Consider the following 17,743-nt stretch of genomic DNA (forward strand, 5'->3'; position numbering starts at 1 on the left):
CAGTTTTAGATTCCGATGCTTCACTTCGGAGTTACTGTATCCCTTGGACCTTCTTATTGACGATGAAACATAGAAATTGATTCGGAATTAAATACAAGAGGAACAATGCCGACATAAGTACAAGAAGACTGACTCTTCTTACAGTCTATGATTTGAACCTTTCCTGTGAGACCAGTTATAGATTTCGATGCTTCACTTCAGGTGTACTGTATCTTTTGGACCTTCCAGTGGACGATGAAACACAGCAATTGCATCGGAATTAAATACAAAAGGCACAATGCCGACTTAAGTACAAGAAGACTGACTCTTCTTACTATCTATGTTTTGAACCCTTCCTGTGAGACCAGTTATACATTCCGATGCTTCACTTTAGGTGTACTGTATCCCTTGGACCTTCTAGTTGACGATGAAGCACAGATATTGCATCGGAATCAAATACAAAAGGCACAATGCCGACTTAGGTACAAGATGACTGACTCTTCTTACTGTCTATGCTTTGAACCTTTCCTGTGTGACCAGTTTTAGATTCCAATGTTCTTTTTAGGTACGCTGTATTCCTTGGACCATCTTATTGACGACGAAACACAGAAATTGAATCCGAATTAATTACAAAAGGCACAATACCGCCATAAGTACAAGAAGACTGACTCTTCTTACTGTCTACGTTTTGAACTTTTACTGTGAGACCAGTTTAAATTCCAATGCTTAACTTAAGGTTTACTGTATTCCTTGGATCTGCTTGTTGACGATGAAACACAGAAATTGCATCAGAATTAAATTCAAAAGCCACAATGCCGACATAAGTACAAGGAGACTGACTCTTCTTACAGTCTATGTTTTGAGCCTTTCCTGTGAGACCAATTTTACATTCCAATGGTTCACTTTAGGTTTACTGTATCCCTTGGACCTTCTTATTGCCGATGAAACACAGAAATTGCTTCCAAATTAAATTCAAAAGGCACAATGCCGACTTAAATTCAAGAAGACTGACTCTTCTTACTGTCTATGTTTTGAACCTATCCTGACAGACCAGTTTTAGACTCCTATGCTTCACTGCAGGTTTACTGCATCCCTTGGAGCTTCTTATTGACGATAAAACACAAAATAGCATCAGAATTAAATACAAAAAGCACAATGCCGACTTAAGGACAAGAGGGCTGACTCTTCTTACATTCTATGATTTTAACCTTTCCTGTGAGACCAGTTTTAGATACCGATGCTTCACTTCAGGTTCTCTGTATCCCTTGGTCCTTCTTGTAGCCGATTAAACACTGAAATTGCATCGAAATTCAATACAAAGGGCAAAATGCCGACTTAGGTACAAGAAGACTTACTCTTCTTGCTGTCTATGTTTTGAACCTTTCCTGTGAGACCAGTTTGAGATTCCGATGCTTCACTTCAGATTTACACTATCCCTTTGACTTCCTTATTGATGATGAAACACAGAAATTCCATCGGAATCAAATACAAAAGGCACAATGCCGACTTAAGTACAAGGAGACTGACTCTTCTTACTGTCTATGTTTTGAACCTTTCCTGTGAGACCAGTTTTAGACTCCGATGCTTCACTTCAGGTTCACTGTATCCCCTGGACCTACTTATTGACGATGAAACACAGAAATTGGACCGGAATTAAATACAAAAGCACATTACCGACTTTAGTACAAGAAGACTGACGCTTCTTACTGTCTATGTTTGAACATTTCCTGTAAGACCCGTTCTAGATTCCAATATTTCACTTCAGGTTTCCTGTATCCCTTGGATCTTCTCATTGACGATGAAAAACAGAAATTGCATCGGAATTCAATACAAAAGGCACAATGCCGACTTAAGTACAAGAAGACTGATTCTTTTTACATCCTATGATTTGAGTGTTTCCTGAGAGACCAGTTTGAGATTCCGATGCTTCACTTCAGGTTTACACTATCCCTTTGACTTCCTTATTGATGATGAAACACAGAAATTCCATCGGAATTAAATACAAAAGGCACAATGCTGACTTAAGTACAAGAAGACTGACTCTTCTTACTGTCTATGTTTTGAACCTTTCCTGTGAGAGCAGTTTTAGTCTCCGATGCTTCACTTCAGGTTCACTGTATCCCTTGGACCTACTTATTGACGATGAAACACAGAAATTGGACCGGAATTAAATACAAAAGCACATTACCGACTTTAGTACAAGAAGACTGTCGCTTCTTACTGTCTATGGTTGAACATTTCCTGTAAGACCCGTTCTAGATTCCAATGTTTCACTTCAGGTTTCCTGTATCCCTTGGATCTTCTCATTGACGATGAAAAACAGAAATTGCATCGGAATTCAATACAAAAGGCACAATGCCGACTTAAGTACAAGAAGACTAATTCTTTTTACATCCTATGATTTGAGCCTTTCCTGAAAGACCAGTTTGAGATTCCGATGCTTCACTTCAGGTTTACACTATCCCTTTGACTTCCTTATTGATGATGAAACACAAAAATTCCATCGGAATTAAATACAAAAGGCACAATGCCGACTTAAGTACAAGAAGACTGACTCTTCTTACTGTCTATGTTTTGAACCTTTCCTGTGAGAGCAGTTTTAGACTACGATGCTTCACTTCAGGTTCACTGTATGCCTTGGACCTACTTATTGACAATGAAACACAGAAATTGCACCGGAATTAAATACAAAAGGCACAATAGCGACTTTAGTACAAGAAGACTGACTCTTCTTACTGTCTATGTTTGAACATTTCCTGTAAGACCCGTTCTAGACTCCAAAGTTTCACTTCAGGTTTCCTGTATCCCTTGGACCTTCTTATGGACGATGAAACACAGAAATTGCATCGGAATTAAATACAAAATTCACAATGCTGACATACAATGAAGAGGACTGACTCTTCTTACATTCTTTGACTTGAACCTTTCCTGTGAGACCAGTTTTAGATGCCGGTGCTTCACATCAGGTTTACTGTAACCGTTGGACCTTCATATTGACGATGAAACACAGAAATTGCATCGGAATTAAATACAAAAGGCACAATGCTGAATTAAGTACAAGAGGACTGCTTCGCTTACATGCTATGATTTGAACCTTTCCTGTGAGACCGGTTATAGATTACGATGTTTCACTTCAGGTTTACTGAATCCCTTGGACCCTCTTATTGACGATGAAACACAGAAATTGCATCGGAATTAAACGAAAAAGGAACAGTGCCGACTTAAGTACAAGAAGACCGACTCTTCTTACTGTCTATGTTTTGAACCATTCCTGTGAGACCAGTTATAGATTCCGATGCTTCCCTTCCGGTTTACAGGTTCCCTTGGACCCTCTTATTGACGATGAAACACAGAAATTGCAACCGAATTAGAAACAAAAGGCACAATGTCGACATAAGTAGAGGACGACTGACTCTTCTTACAATCTATGATTTGAACCTTTCCTGTGAGACCAATTTTAGTTTCAGATGCTTCACTTCAGGTATACTTTATACCTTGGACCTTCATATTGACGATGAAACACAGAAATTGCATCGGAATTAAATACAAAAGGCACAATGCCGACTTAAGTGCAAGAGGACTGACTCATTCGACGTTCTATGATTTGAACTTTGATGTGAGACTAGTTTTAGATTCCGATGCTTCAATTCGGAGTTACTGTATCCCTTGGACCTACTTATTGACGATGAAACACAGAAATTGCATCGGAATTAAATACAAGAATAACAATGCCGACTTAAGTACAAGAAGACTGACTCTTTTTACTGTCTATGTTTTGAACCTTTCCTGTGAGACCAGTCATACATTCCGACGCTTCACTTTAGGTGTACTGTATCCCTTGAACCTTCTAGTTGACGATGAAACACAGAAATTGCATCGGAATTAAATACAAAATGCACAATGCCGACTTATGTACAAGATGACTGACTCTTCTTACTGTCTATGCTGTGAACCTTTCCTGTGAGACCAGGTTTAGATTCCACTGTTCATTTTAGGTTTGCTGTATTCCTTGGACCTTCTTATTGACGACGAAACACAGAAATTGAATCGAAAATAATTACAAAAGGCACAATACCGCCTTAAGTACAAGAAGACTGACTCTTCTTACTGTCTATGTTTTGAACTTTTTCTGGGAGACCAGTTTAAATTCCGATTCTTAACTTCAGGTTTACTGTATCCCTTGGACCTTCTTGTTGACGATGAAACACAGAAATTGCATCAGAATTAAATACAAAAGGCACAATGCCGACATAAGTACAAGGAGACTGACTCTTCTCACAGTCTATGACCTGAGCCTTTCCTGTGAGACCAGTTTTATATTCCAATGCTTCACTTCAGGTTTACTGTATCCCATGGACCTTCTTATTGACGATGAAACACAGAAATGGCATCGGAATTGAATACAAAAGGCACAGTGCCAACTTAAGTACAAGAAGACTGACTCTTTTCATATCCTATGATTTTAGCCTATCCTGTGAGACAATTTTTACATTCCGATGCTTCACTTCAGGTTTACTGTATCCCTTGGACCTTCTTATTGTCGATGGAACACAGAAATTGCATCGGAATTAAATACAAAGGAACAGTGCCAACTTAAGTACAAGAAAACCGACTCTTCCTACTGTCTATGTTTTGAACCTTTCCTATGAGACCAGCTATAGATTCCGATGCATCACTTCTGGGTTACTGTGTCGCTTGGACCTTCTTATTGACGATGAAACACAGAAATTGCATCGGCATTAAATACAAAAGGCACAATGCCGACTTCAGTACAAGAAGACTGACTGTTCTTACTGTCTATGTTTTGAACCTTTCCTGTGAGACCAGTTTTAGATTCCGATGCTTCACTTCAGGTTTTCTGTATCCCTTGGACCTTATTATTGCCGATGAAACACAGATATTGCTTCCAAGTGAAATTCAAAAGGCACAATGCCGACTTATATTCAAGAACACTGACTCCTCTTACTGTCTATGTTTTGAACCAATCCTGACAGACCAGTTTTAGACTCCTATGCTTCACTGCAGGTTTACTGCATCCCTTGGAGCTTCTTATTGACGATAAAACACAGAAATAGCATCGGAATTAAATACAAAAAGCACAATGCCGACTTAAGGACAAGAAGGCTGACTCTTCTTACATTCTATGATTTGAACCTTTCCTGTGAGACCAGTTTTAGATTCCGATGCTTCACTTCAGGTTCTCTGTATCCCTTGGTCCTTCTTGTTGCCGATTAAAGACTGAAATTGCATCGAAATTCAATACAAAGGGCAAAATGCCGAGTTAGGTACAAGAAGACTTACCCTTCTTGCTGTCTATGTTTTGAACCTTTCCTGTGAGACCAGTTGTAGATTTCGATGCTTCACTTCAAGTTTACTGTATCCGTTGGACCTTCTTATTGACGATGAAACACAGAAATTGCATCGGAATTACATACAAAAGGCAGAATGCCTACTTAAGTACAAGAAGACTGAATCTTCTTACTCTCTGTGTTTTGAAGCTTTCCTGTGAGACCAGTTTTAGATTCCAATGCTTCACTTCAGGTGTACTGTATCCCTAGGACCTTCTTATTGTAGATGAAACACTGAAATTGCATGAGAATTAAACACAAAAGTATCAGTGCCTGTTAAGTACAAGAAGACCGACTCTTCTTACTGTCTATGTTTTGAACCTTTCCTGTGAGACCAGTTATAGATTCCGAAGCTTCACTTCAGGTTAATTGAATCCATTGGACCCTCTTATTGACGATGAAACACAGATATTGCAACCGCATTAAAACAAAACGCACAATGCCGTCATAAGTAGAGGAGGACTGACTCTTCTGACATTCTATGATTTCAACCTTTCCTGTGAGGCCAGATTTAGTTTCCAATGCTTCACTTCGGCTCTACTGTATACCTTGGACCTTCATATTGACGATGAAACACAGAAATTGCATCGGAATTAAATACAAAAGGCACAATTCCGACTTAAGTACAAGAGGACTGACTCTTCTGACATTCTATGATTTGAACCTTTCCTGTGAGACCAGTTTTCGATTCCGATGCTTCACTTCGGAGTTACTGTATCCCTTGGACCTTCTTATTGACGATGAAACACAGAAATTGCATCGGAATTAAATACAAGAGGAACAATGCCGACTTAAGTACAAGAAGACTGACTCTTCTTACGGTCTATGATTTGAACCTTTCCAGTGAGACCAGTGATAGATTTAGATGCTTCACTTCAGGTGTACTGTATCTTTTGGACCTTCAAGTGGACGATGAAACACAGAAATTGCATCGGAATTAAATACAAAAGGTACAATGCCAACATAAGCAGAAGAGGACTGACTATTCTTACATTCTATGATGTGAACCTTTCCTGTGAGACCAGTTTTAGATTCCGTGGGTTCCCTTGGGTTTTACTGTATCCCTTGGACCTTCTTATTGACGATGAAACACAGATATTGCATCGAAATTCAATACAAAAGGCACAATGCCGACTTAAGTACAAGTGGACTGACTCTTTTGTCATTCTATGATTTGAACCTTTCCTGTGAGACCAGTTTTAGATTCCGATGCTTCAATTCGGAGTTACTGTATCCCTTGGACCTTCTTATTGACGATGAGACACAGAAATTGCATCGGAATTAAATACAAGAGGAACAATGCCGACTTAAGTACATGAAGACTGACTCTTCTTACTATCTATGTTTTGAACCTTTCCTGTGAGACCAGCTTTAGATTCCAATGTTCATTTTAGGTTTGCTGTATTCCTTGGACATTCTTATTGACGACGAAACACAGAAATTGAATCGGAATTAATTACAAAGGCACAATACCGCCTTAAGTACAAGAAGACTGACTCTTCTTACTGTCTACGTTTTGAACATTTTCTGTGAGACCAGTTTAAATTCCGATGTTTAACTTCAGGTTTACTGTATTCCTTGGATCTCCTTGTTGACGATGAAACACAGAAATTGCATAAGAATTAAATTCAAAAGGCACAATGCCGACATAAGTACAAGGAGACTGACTCTTCTTACAGTCTATGATTAGAGCCTTTCCTGTGAGACCAATTTTACATTCCTATGCTTCACTTCAGGTTTACTGTATCCCTTGGACCTTCTTATTGACGATGAAACACAGAAATAGCATCGGAATTCAATACAAAGGAAAAGTGCCGATTTAAGTACAAGAAGACCGACTCTTCCTACTGTCTACGCTTTGAACCTTTCCTGTGAGACCAGTTATAGATTCCGGTGCTTCACTTCCGGGTTACTGTATCGCTTGGACCTTCTTATTGACGATGAAACACAGAAATTGCATCGGATTTAAATACAATAGGCCGACTTCAGTACAAGAAGACTGACTGTTCTTAATGTCTATGTTTTGAACCTTTCCTGTGAGATCAGTTTTGGATTCCGATGCTTCACTTCAGGTTTTCTGTATCCCTTGGGCCTTATTATTGCCGATGAAACACAGAAATTGCTTCCAAATAAAATTCAAAAGGCACAATGCCGACTTAAATTCAAGAAGACCGACTCTTCTTACTGTCTATGTTTTGAACCTATCCTGACAGAGCTGTTTTAGACTCCTATGCTTCACTTCAGGTTTACTGTATCCCTTGGAGCTTCTTATTGACGACGAAACACAGAAATAGGATCGGAATTAAATACAAAAAGCACAATACCGACTTAAGTACAAGGAGGCTGACTCTTCTTACATTCTACGATTTGAACCTTTCCGGTGAGACCAGTTTTAGATTCCGATGCTTCACTTCAGGTTAACTGTTTCCCTTGGACCTTCGTATTGACGATGAAACACAGAAATTGCATCGGAATTCAATACAAAAGGCACAATGCCGGCTTAAGTAAAAGAAGACTGATTCTTTTTACATCCTATGATTGGAGCCTTTCCTGTGAGACCAGTTTGAGATTCCGATGCTTCACTTCAGGTATACACTATCCCTTTGACTTCCTTATTGATGATGAAACACAGAAATTCCATCGGAATTAAATACAAAAGGCACAATGCCGACTTAAGTACAAGAAGACTGATTCTTCTTACTGTCTATGTTTTGAACCTTTCCTGCGAGACCAGTTTTAGACTCCAATGCTTCACTTCAGGTTCACTGTATCCCTTGGACCTACTTATTGACGATGAAACACAAAAATTGCACTGGAATTAAATACAAAAGGCACAATACCGACTTTAGTACAAGAAGACTGACTCTTCTTACTGTCTATGTTTGAACATTTCCTGTAAGATCCGTTCTAGACCTCAATGTTTCACTTCAGGTTTCCTGTATCCCTTGGACCTTCTTATTGACGATGAAACACAGATATTGCATCGGAATTAAATACAAAATTCACAATGCCGACATACAATGAAGAGGACTGACTCTTCTTACATTCTTTGATTTGAACCTTTCCTGTGAGACCAGTTTTAGATGCCGATGCTTCACATCAGGTTTACTGTAGCCCTTGGACCTTCATATTGACGATGAAACACAGAAATTGCATCGGAATTAAATACAAAAGACACAATGCCGAATTAAGTACAAGAGGACTGATTCTTCTTACATTCTATGATTTGAACCTTTCCTGTGAGTCCGGTTATAGATTCCGATGTTTCACTTCAGGTTTACTGAATCCCTTGGACCCTCTTATTGATGACGAAACACAGAAATTGCAACCGAACTACAAACAAAATGCACAATGCCGACATAAGTAGAGGAGGGCTGACTCTTCTAACAATCTATGATTTGAACCTTTCCTGTGAGACCTGTTTTAGTTTCTGATGCTTCACTTCAGGTATACTGTATACCTTGGACCTTCATATTGACGATGAAACACAGAAATTGCATCGGAATTAAATACAAAAGGCACAACGCCGACTTAAGTACAAGAGGACTGACTCTTTCGACGTTCTATGATTTGAACTTCCCTGTGAGACCAGTTTTAGATTCCGATGCTTCAATTCGGAGTTACTGTATCCCTTGGACCTTCTCATTGACGACGAAACACAGAAATAGCATCGGAATTAATTACAAGAGGAACAATGCCGACTTAAGTACAAGAAGACTGACTCTTCTTACTGTCTATGTTTTGAACCTTTCCTGTGAGACCAGTTATAGATTCCGACGCTTCACTTGAGGTGTAATGTATCCCTTGAACCTTCTGGTTGACGATGAAACACAGAAATTGCATCGGAATTACATACAAAAAGCACAATGCCGACTTAAGTACAAGATGACTGACTCTTCTTGCTCTCTATGCTTTGAACCTTTCCTGTGAGACCAGTTTTAGATTCCAATGTTCATTTTAGGTTTTCTGTATTCCTTGGACTTTCTTATTGACGATGAAACACAGAAATTGAATCGGAATTAATTACAAAAGGCACAATACCTCCTTAAGTACAAGAAGACTGGCTCTTCTTACTGTCTACGCTTGAACTTTTTCTGTGAGACCAGTTTAAATTCCGATGCTTATCTTCAGGTTTACTGTATTCCTTGGACCTTCTTGGTGACGATGAAACACAGAAATTGCATCAGAATTAAATACAAAAGGCACAATGCAGACATAAGTACAAGGAGACTGACTCTTCTTACAGTCTATGACCTGAGCCTTTCCTGTGAGACCAGATTTACATTTCAATGCTTCACTTCAGGTTTACTGTATCCCATGGACCTTCTTATTGACGATGAAACACAGAAATTGCATCGGAATAATATGCAAGAGGCACAATGCCGAATTAAGTAAAAGAGGACTGATTCTTCTTACATTCTATGATTTGAACCTTTCCTGTGAGACCGGTTACAGGTTCCGATGTTTTACTTCAGGTTTACTGTATCCATTGGACCCTCTTATTGACGATGAAATAAAGAAATTGCATCGGAATTAACTACAAAAGGTACAACGCCAACATAAGTAGAAGAGGACTGACTCTTGTTTCATTCAACGATTTGAACCTTTCCTGAGAAACCAGTTATAGATTCCGATGCTTCACTTCAGGTTTACTGTATCGCTGGGACCTTCTTATTGACGATGAAACACAGAAATTGTATCGGAATTAAATACAAAAGACACAATGCCGACTTCAGTTCAAGAAGGCTGATTCTTCTTACTGTCTATGTGTTGAACCTTTCCTGTGAGAACAGTTTTAGATTTCGATGTTCATTTCAGGTTTACTGTATCCCTTGGACCTTCTTATTGATGATGAAACACAGAAATTGCGTAGGAATTAAATACAAAAGGTACAATGCAACTTAAGTACAAGAAGACTGTCTCTTCTCACTGTCATTGATTTGAGCCTTTCCTGTGAGACCAGTTTTAGATTCCGATGCTTCACTTCAGGTTTACTGTATCCATTGGACCTTATTGTTGACGATGAAACACAAAAATTGCTTCCAAATTAAATTCAAAAGGCACAATGCCGACTTAAGTACAAGAAGGCTGACTCTTCTTACATTCTATGATTTGAGCCTTTCCTGTGAGACCAGTTTTAGAATCCGATGCTTCACTTCGGAGTTACTGTATCCCTTGGACCTTCTTATTGACGATGAAACACAGAAATTGCATCGGAATTAAATACAAGAGGAACAATGCCGACTTAAGTACAAGAAGACTGACTCTTCTTACGGTCTATGATTTGAACCTTTCCAGTGAGACCAGTGATAGATTTAGATGCTTCACTTCAGGTGTACTGTATCTTTCGGACCTTCAAGTGGACGATGAAACACAGAAATTGCATCGGAATTAAATACAAAAGGTACAATGCCAACATAAGCAGAAGAGGACTGACTATACTCACATTCTTTGATGTGAACCTTTCCTGTGAGACCAGTTTTAGATTCCGTGGGTTCCCTTGGGTTTTACTGTATCCCTTGGACCTTCTTATTGACGATGAAACACAGATATTGCATCGAAATTCAATACAAAAGGCACAATGCCGACTTAAGTACAAGAGGACTGACTCTTTCGACGTTCTATGATTTGAACTTCCCTGTGAGACCAGTTTTAGATTCCGATGCTTCAATTTGGAGTTACTGTATCCCTTGGACCTTCTTATTGACGATGAAACACAGAAATTGCATCGGAATTAAATACAAGAGGAACAATGCCGACTTAAGTACAAGAAGACTGACTCCTCTTACTGTCTATGTTTTGAACCTTTCCTGTGAGACCAGTTTTCGATTCCAATGTTCATTTTAGGTTTTCTGTATTCCTTGGACCTTCTTATTGACGATGAAACACAGAAATTGAATCGGAATTAATTACAAAAGGCACAATACCGCCTTAAGTACAAGAAGACTGGCTCTTCTTACTGTCTACGCTTGAACTTTTTCTGTGAGACCAGTTTAAATTCCGATGCTTAACTTCAGGTTTACTGTATCCCTTGGACCTTATTATTGACGATGAAACACAAAAATTGCTTCCAAATTAAATTCAAAAGGCACAATGCCGGCTTAAGTACAAGAAGGCTGACTCTTCTTACATTCTATGATTAGAACCATTCCTGTGAGACCAGTTTTTAATTCCAATGCTTCACTTCTGGTTCTCTGTATCCCTTGGTCCTCCTTGTTGCCGATTAAACACAGAAATTGCATCGAAATTCAATACAATGGGCTAAATGTCGACTTAGGTACAAGTACACTGACTCTTCTTACTGTCTATGATTTGAACCTTTCCTGTGAGACCAGTTATAGATTCCGATGATTCACATCAGGTATACTGTATACCTTGGACCTTCTAATTTACGATGAAACACAGAAATTGCAATGGAATTAAATACAAAAGGCACAATGCCGACTTAAGTACAAGAAGTCAGACTCTTCTGACATTCTATGATTTGAACCTTTCCTGTGAGACCAGATTTAGTTTCCAATGCTTCACTTCGGCTCTACTGTATACCTTGGACCTTCATATTGACGATGAAACACAGAAATTGCATCGGAATTAAATACAAAAGGCACAATTCCGACTTAAGTACAAGAGGACTGACTCTTCTGACATTCTATGATTTGAACCTTTCCTGTGAGACCAGTTTTAGATTCCGATGCTTCACTTCGGAGTTACTGTATCCCTTGGACCTTCTTATTGACGATGAAACACAGAAATTGCATCGGAATTAAATACAAGAGGAACAATGCCGACTTAAGTATAAGAAGACTGACTCTTCTTACGGTCTATGTTTTGAACCTTTCCAGTGAGACCCGTGATAGATTTAGATGCTTCACTTCAGGTGTACTGTATCTTTTGGACCTTCAAGTGGACGATGAAACACAGAAATTGCATCGGAATTAAATACAAAAGGTACAATGCCAACATAAGCAGAAGAGGACTGACTATTCTTACATTCTATGATGTGAACCTTTCCTGTGAGACCAGTTTTAGATTCCGTGGGTTCCCTTGGGTTTTACTGTATCCCTTGGACCTTCTTATTGACGATGAAACACAGATATTGCATCGAAATTCAATACAAAAGGCACAATGCCGGCTTAAGTACAAGTGGACTGACTCTTTTGTCATTCTATGATTTGGACCTTTCCTGTGAGACCAGTTTTAGATTCCGATGCTTCAATTCGGAGTTACTGTATCCCTTGGACCTTCTTATTGACGTTGAGACACAGAAATTGCATCGGAATTAAATACAAGAGGAACAATGCCGACTTAAGTACATGAAGACTGACTCTTCTTACTATCTATGTTTTGAACCTTTCCTGTGAGACCAGCTTTAGATTCCAATGTTCATTTTAGGTTTGCTGTATACCTTGGACATTCTTATTGACGATGAAACACAGAAATTGAATCGGAATTAATTACAAAAGGCACAATACCGCCTTAAGTACAAGAAGACTGGCTCTTCTTACTGTCTACGCTTGAACTTTTTCTGTGAGACCAGTTTAAATTCCAATGCTTAACTTCAGGTTTACTGTATTCCTTGGACCTTCTTGGTGACGATGAAACACAGAAATTGCATCAGAATTAAATACAAAAGGCACAATGCAGACATAAGTACACGGAGACTGACTCTTCTTACAGTCTATGACCTGAGCCATTCCTGTGAGACCAGATTTACATTTCAATGCTTCACTTCAGGTTTACTGTATCCCATGGACCTTCTTATTGACGATGAAACACAGAAATTGCATCGGAATAATATACAAAAGGCACAATGCCAAATTAAGTAAAAGAGGACTGATTCTTCTTACATTCTATGATTTGAACCTTTCCTGTGAGACCGGTTATAGGTTCCGATGTTTTACTTCAGGTTTACTGTATCCATTGGACCCTCTTATTGACGATGAAATAATGAAATTGCATCGGAATTAACTACAAAAGGTACAACGCCAACATAAGTAGAAGAGGACTGACTCTTGTTACATTCAACGATTTGAACCTTTCCTGAGAAACCAGTTATAGATTCCGATGCTTCACTTCAGGTTTACTGTATCGCTGGGACCTTCTTATTGACGATGAAACACAGAAATTGTATCGGAATTAAATACAAAAGACACAATGCCGACTTCAGTTCAAGAAGGCTGATTCTTCTTACTGTCTATGTGTTGAACCTTTCCTGTGAGAACAGTTTAAGATTTCGATGTTCATTTCAGGTTTACTGTATCCCTTGGACCTTCTTATTGATGATGAAACACAGAAATTGCGTAGGAATTAAATACAAAAGGTACAATGCAACTTAAGTACAAGAAGACTGTCTCTTCTCACTGTCATTGATTTGAGCCTTTCCTGTGAGACCAGTTTTAGATTCCGATGCTTCACTCCAGGTTTACTGTATCCATTGGACCTTATTATTGACGATGAAACACAAAAATTGCTTCCAAATTAAATTCAAAAGGCACAATGCCGACTTAAGTACAAGAAGGCTGACTCTTCTTACATTCTATGATTTGAACCATTCCTGTGAGACCAGTTTTTAATTCCAATGCTTCACTTCTGGTTCTCTGTATCCCTTGGTCCTCCTTGTTGCCGATTAAACACAGAAATTGCATCGAAATTCAATACAATGGGCTAAATGTCGACTTAGGTACAAGTACACTGACTCTTCTTACTGTCTATGATTTGAACCTTTCCTGTGAGACCAGTTATAGATTCCGATGATTCACATCAGGTATACTGTATACCTTGGACCTTCTAATTTACGATGAAACACAGAAATTGCAATGGAATTAAATACAAAAGGAACAATGCCGACTTAAGTACAAGAAGTCTGACTCTTCTTACATTCTATGATTTGAGCCTTTCCTGTGAGACCAGTTTTAGAATCCGATGCTTCACTTCGGAGTTACTGTATCCCTTGGACCTTCTTATTGACGATGAAACACAGAAATTGCATCGGAATTAAATACAAGAGGAACAATGCCGACTTAAGTACAAGAAGACTGACTCTTCTTACGGTCTATGATTTGAACCTTTCCAGTGAGACCAGTGATAGATTTAGATGCTTCACTTCAGGTGTACTGTATCTTTTGGACCTTCAAGTGGACGATGAAACACAGAAATTGCATCGGAATTAAATACAAAAGGTACAATGCCAACATAAGCAGAAGAGGACTGACTATTCTCACATTCTTTGATGTGAACCTTTCCTGTGAGACCAGTTTTAGATTCCGTGGGTTCCCTTGGGTTTTACTGTATCCCTTGGACCTTCTTATTGACGATGAAACACAGATATTGCATCGAAATTCAATACAAAAGCACAATGCCGACTTAAGTACAAGAGGACTGACTCTTTCGACGTTCTATGATTTGAACTTCCCTGTGAGACCAGTTTTAGATTCCGATGCTTCAATTTGGAGTTACTGTATCCCTTGGACCTTCTTATTGACGATGAAACACAGAAATTGCATCGGAATTAAATACAAGAGGAACAATGCCGACTTAAGTACAAGAAGACTGACTCCTCTTACTGTCTATGTTTTGAACCTTTCCTGTGAGACCAGTTTTCGATTCCAATGTTCATTTTAGGTTTTCTGTATTCCTTGGACCTTCTTATTGACGATGAAACACAGAAATTGAATAGGAATTAATTACAAAAGGCACAATACCGCCTTAAGTACAAGAAGACTGGCTCTTCTTACTGTCTACGCTTGAACTTTTTCTGTGAGACCAGTTTAAATTCCGATGCTTAACTTCAGGTTTACTGTATCCCTTGGACCTTATTATTGACGATGAAACACAAAAATTGCTTCCAAATTAAATTCAAAAGGCACAATGCCGGCTTAAGTACAAGAAGGCTGACTCTTCTTACATTCTATGATTTGAACCATTCCTGTGAGACCAGTTTTTAATTCCAATGCTTCACTTCTGGTTCTCTGTATCCCTTGGTCCTCCTTGTTGCCGATTAAACACAGAAATTGCATCGAAATTCAATACAATGGGCTAAATGTCGACTTAGGTACAAGTACACTGACTCTTCTTACTGTCTATGATTTGAACCTTTCCTGTGAGACCAGTTATAGATTCCGATGATTCACATCAGGTATACTGTATACCTTGGACCTTCTAATTTACGATGAAACACAGAAATTGCAATGGAATTAAATACAAAAGGCACAATGCCGACTTAAGTACAAGAAGTCTGACTCTTCTGACATTCTATGATTTGAACCTTTCCTGTGAGACCAGATTTAGTTTCCAATGCTTCACTTCCGCTCTACTGTATACCTTGGACCTTCATATTGACGATGAAACACAGAAATTGCATCGGAATTAAATACAAAAGGCACAATTCCGACTTAAGTACAAGAGGACTGACTCTTCTGACATTCTATGATTTGAACCTTTCCTGTGAGACCAGTTTTAGATTCCGATGCTTCACTTCGGAGTTACTGTATCCCTTGGACCTTCTTATTGACGATGAAACACAGAAATTGCATCGGAATTAAATACAAGAGGAACAATGCCGACTTAAGTACAAGAAGACTGACTCTTCTTACGGTCTATGTTTTGAACCTTTCCAGTGAGACCCGTGATAGATTTAGATGCTTCACTTCAGGGGTACTGTATCTTTTGGACCTTCAAGTGGACGATGAAACACAGAAATTGCATCGGAATTAAATTTAAAAGGTACAATGCCAACATAAGCAGAAGAGGACTGACTATTCTTACATTCTATGATGTGAACCTTTCCTGTGAGACCAGTTTTAGATTCCGTGGGTTCCCTTGGGTTTTACTGTATCCCTTGGACCTTCTTATTGACGATGAAACACAGATATTGCATCGAAATTCAATACAAAAGGCACAATGCCGACTTAAGTACAAGTGGACTGACTCTTTTGTCATTCTATGATTTGAACCTTTCCTGTGAGACCAGTTTTAGATTCCGATGCTTCAATTCGGAGTTACTGTATCCCTTGGACCTTCTTATTGACGTTGAGACACAGAAATTGCATCGGAATTAAATACAAGAGGAACAATGCCGACTTAAGTACATGAAGACTGACTCTTCTTACTATCTATGTTTTGAACCTTTCCTGTGAGACCAGCTTTAGATTCCAATGTTCATTTTAGGTTTGCTGTATACCTTGGACATTCTTATTGACGATGAAACACAGAAATTGAATCGGAATTAATTACAAAAGGCACAATACCGCCTTAAGTACAAGAAGACTGGCTCTTCTTACTGTCTACGCTTGAACTTTTTCTGTGAGACCAGTTTAAATTCCAATGCTTAACTTCAGGTTTACTGTATTCCTTGGACCTTCTTGGTGACGATGAAACACAGAAATTGCATCAGAATTAAATACAAAAGGCACAATGCAGACATAAGTACACGGAGACTGACTCTTCTTACAGTCTATGACCTGAGCCTTTCCTGTGAGACCAGATTTACATTTCAATGCTTCACTTCAGGTTTACTGTATCCCATGGACCTTCTTATTGACGATGTAACACAGAAATTGCATCGGAATAATATACAAAAGGCACAATGCCGAATTAAGTAAAAGAGGACTGATTCTTCTTACATTCTATGATTTGAACCTTTCCTGTGAGACCGGTTATAGGTTCCGATGTTTTACTTCAGGTTTACTGTATCCATTGGACCCTCTTATTGACGATGAAATAAAGAAATTGCATCGGAATTAACTACAAAAGGTACAATGCCAACATAAGTAGAAGAGGACTGACTCTTGTTACATTCAACGATTTGAACCTTTCCTGTGAGACCAGTTATAGATTCCGATGCTTCACTTCAGGTTTACTGTATCGCTGGGACCTTCTTATTGACGATGAAACACAGAAATTGTATCGGAATTAAATACAAAAGACACAATGCCGACTTCAGTTCAAGAAGGCTGATTCTTCTTACTGTCTATGTGTTGAACCTTTCCTGTGAGAACAGTTTAAGATTTCGATGTTCATTTCAGGTTTACTGTATCCCTTGGACCTTCTTATTGATGATGAAACACAGAAATTGCGTAGGAATTATATACAAAAGGTACAATGCAACTTAAGTACAAGAAGACTGTCTCTTCTTACTGTCATTGATTTGAGCCTTTCCTGTGAGATAAGTTTTAGATTCCGATGCTTCACTTCAGGTTTACTGTATCCCTTGGACCTTATTATTGACGATGAAACACAAAAATTGCTTCCAAATTAAATTCAAAAGGCACAATGCCGACTTAAGTACAAGAAGGCTGACTCTTCTTACATTCTATGATTTGAACCATTCCTGTGAGACCAGTTTTTAATTCCAATGCTTCACTTCTGGTTCTCTGGATCCCTTGGTCCTCCTTGTTGCCGATTAAATACAGAAATTG

Source organism: Schistocerca serialis, chromosome 7, assembly GCF_023864345.2.
Source record: "Schistocerca serialis cubense isolate TAMUIC-IGC-003099 chromosome 7, iqSchSeri2.2, whole genome shotgun sequence".
NCBI classification, from domain to species: domain Eukaryota; kingdom Metazoa; phylum Arthropoda; class Insecta; order Orthoptera; family Acrididae; genus Schistocerca; species Schistocerca serialis.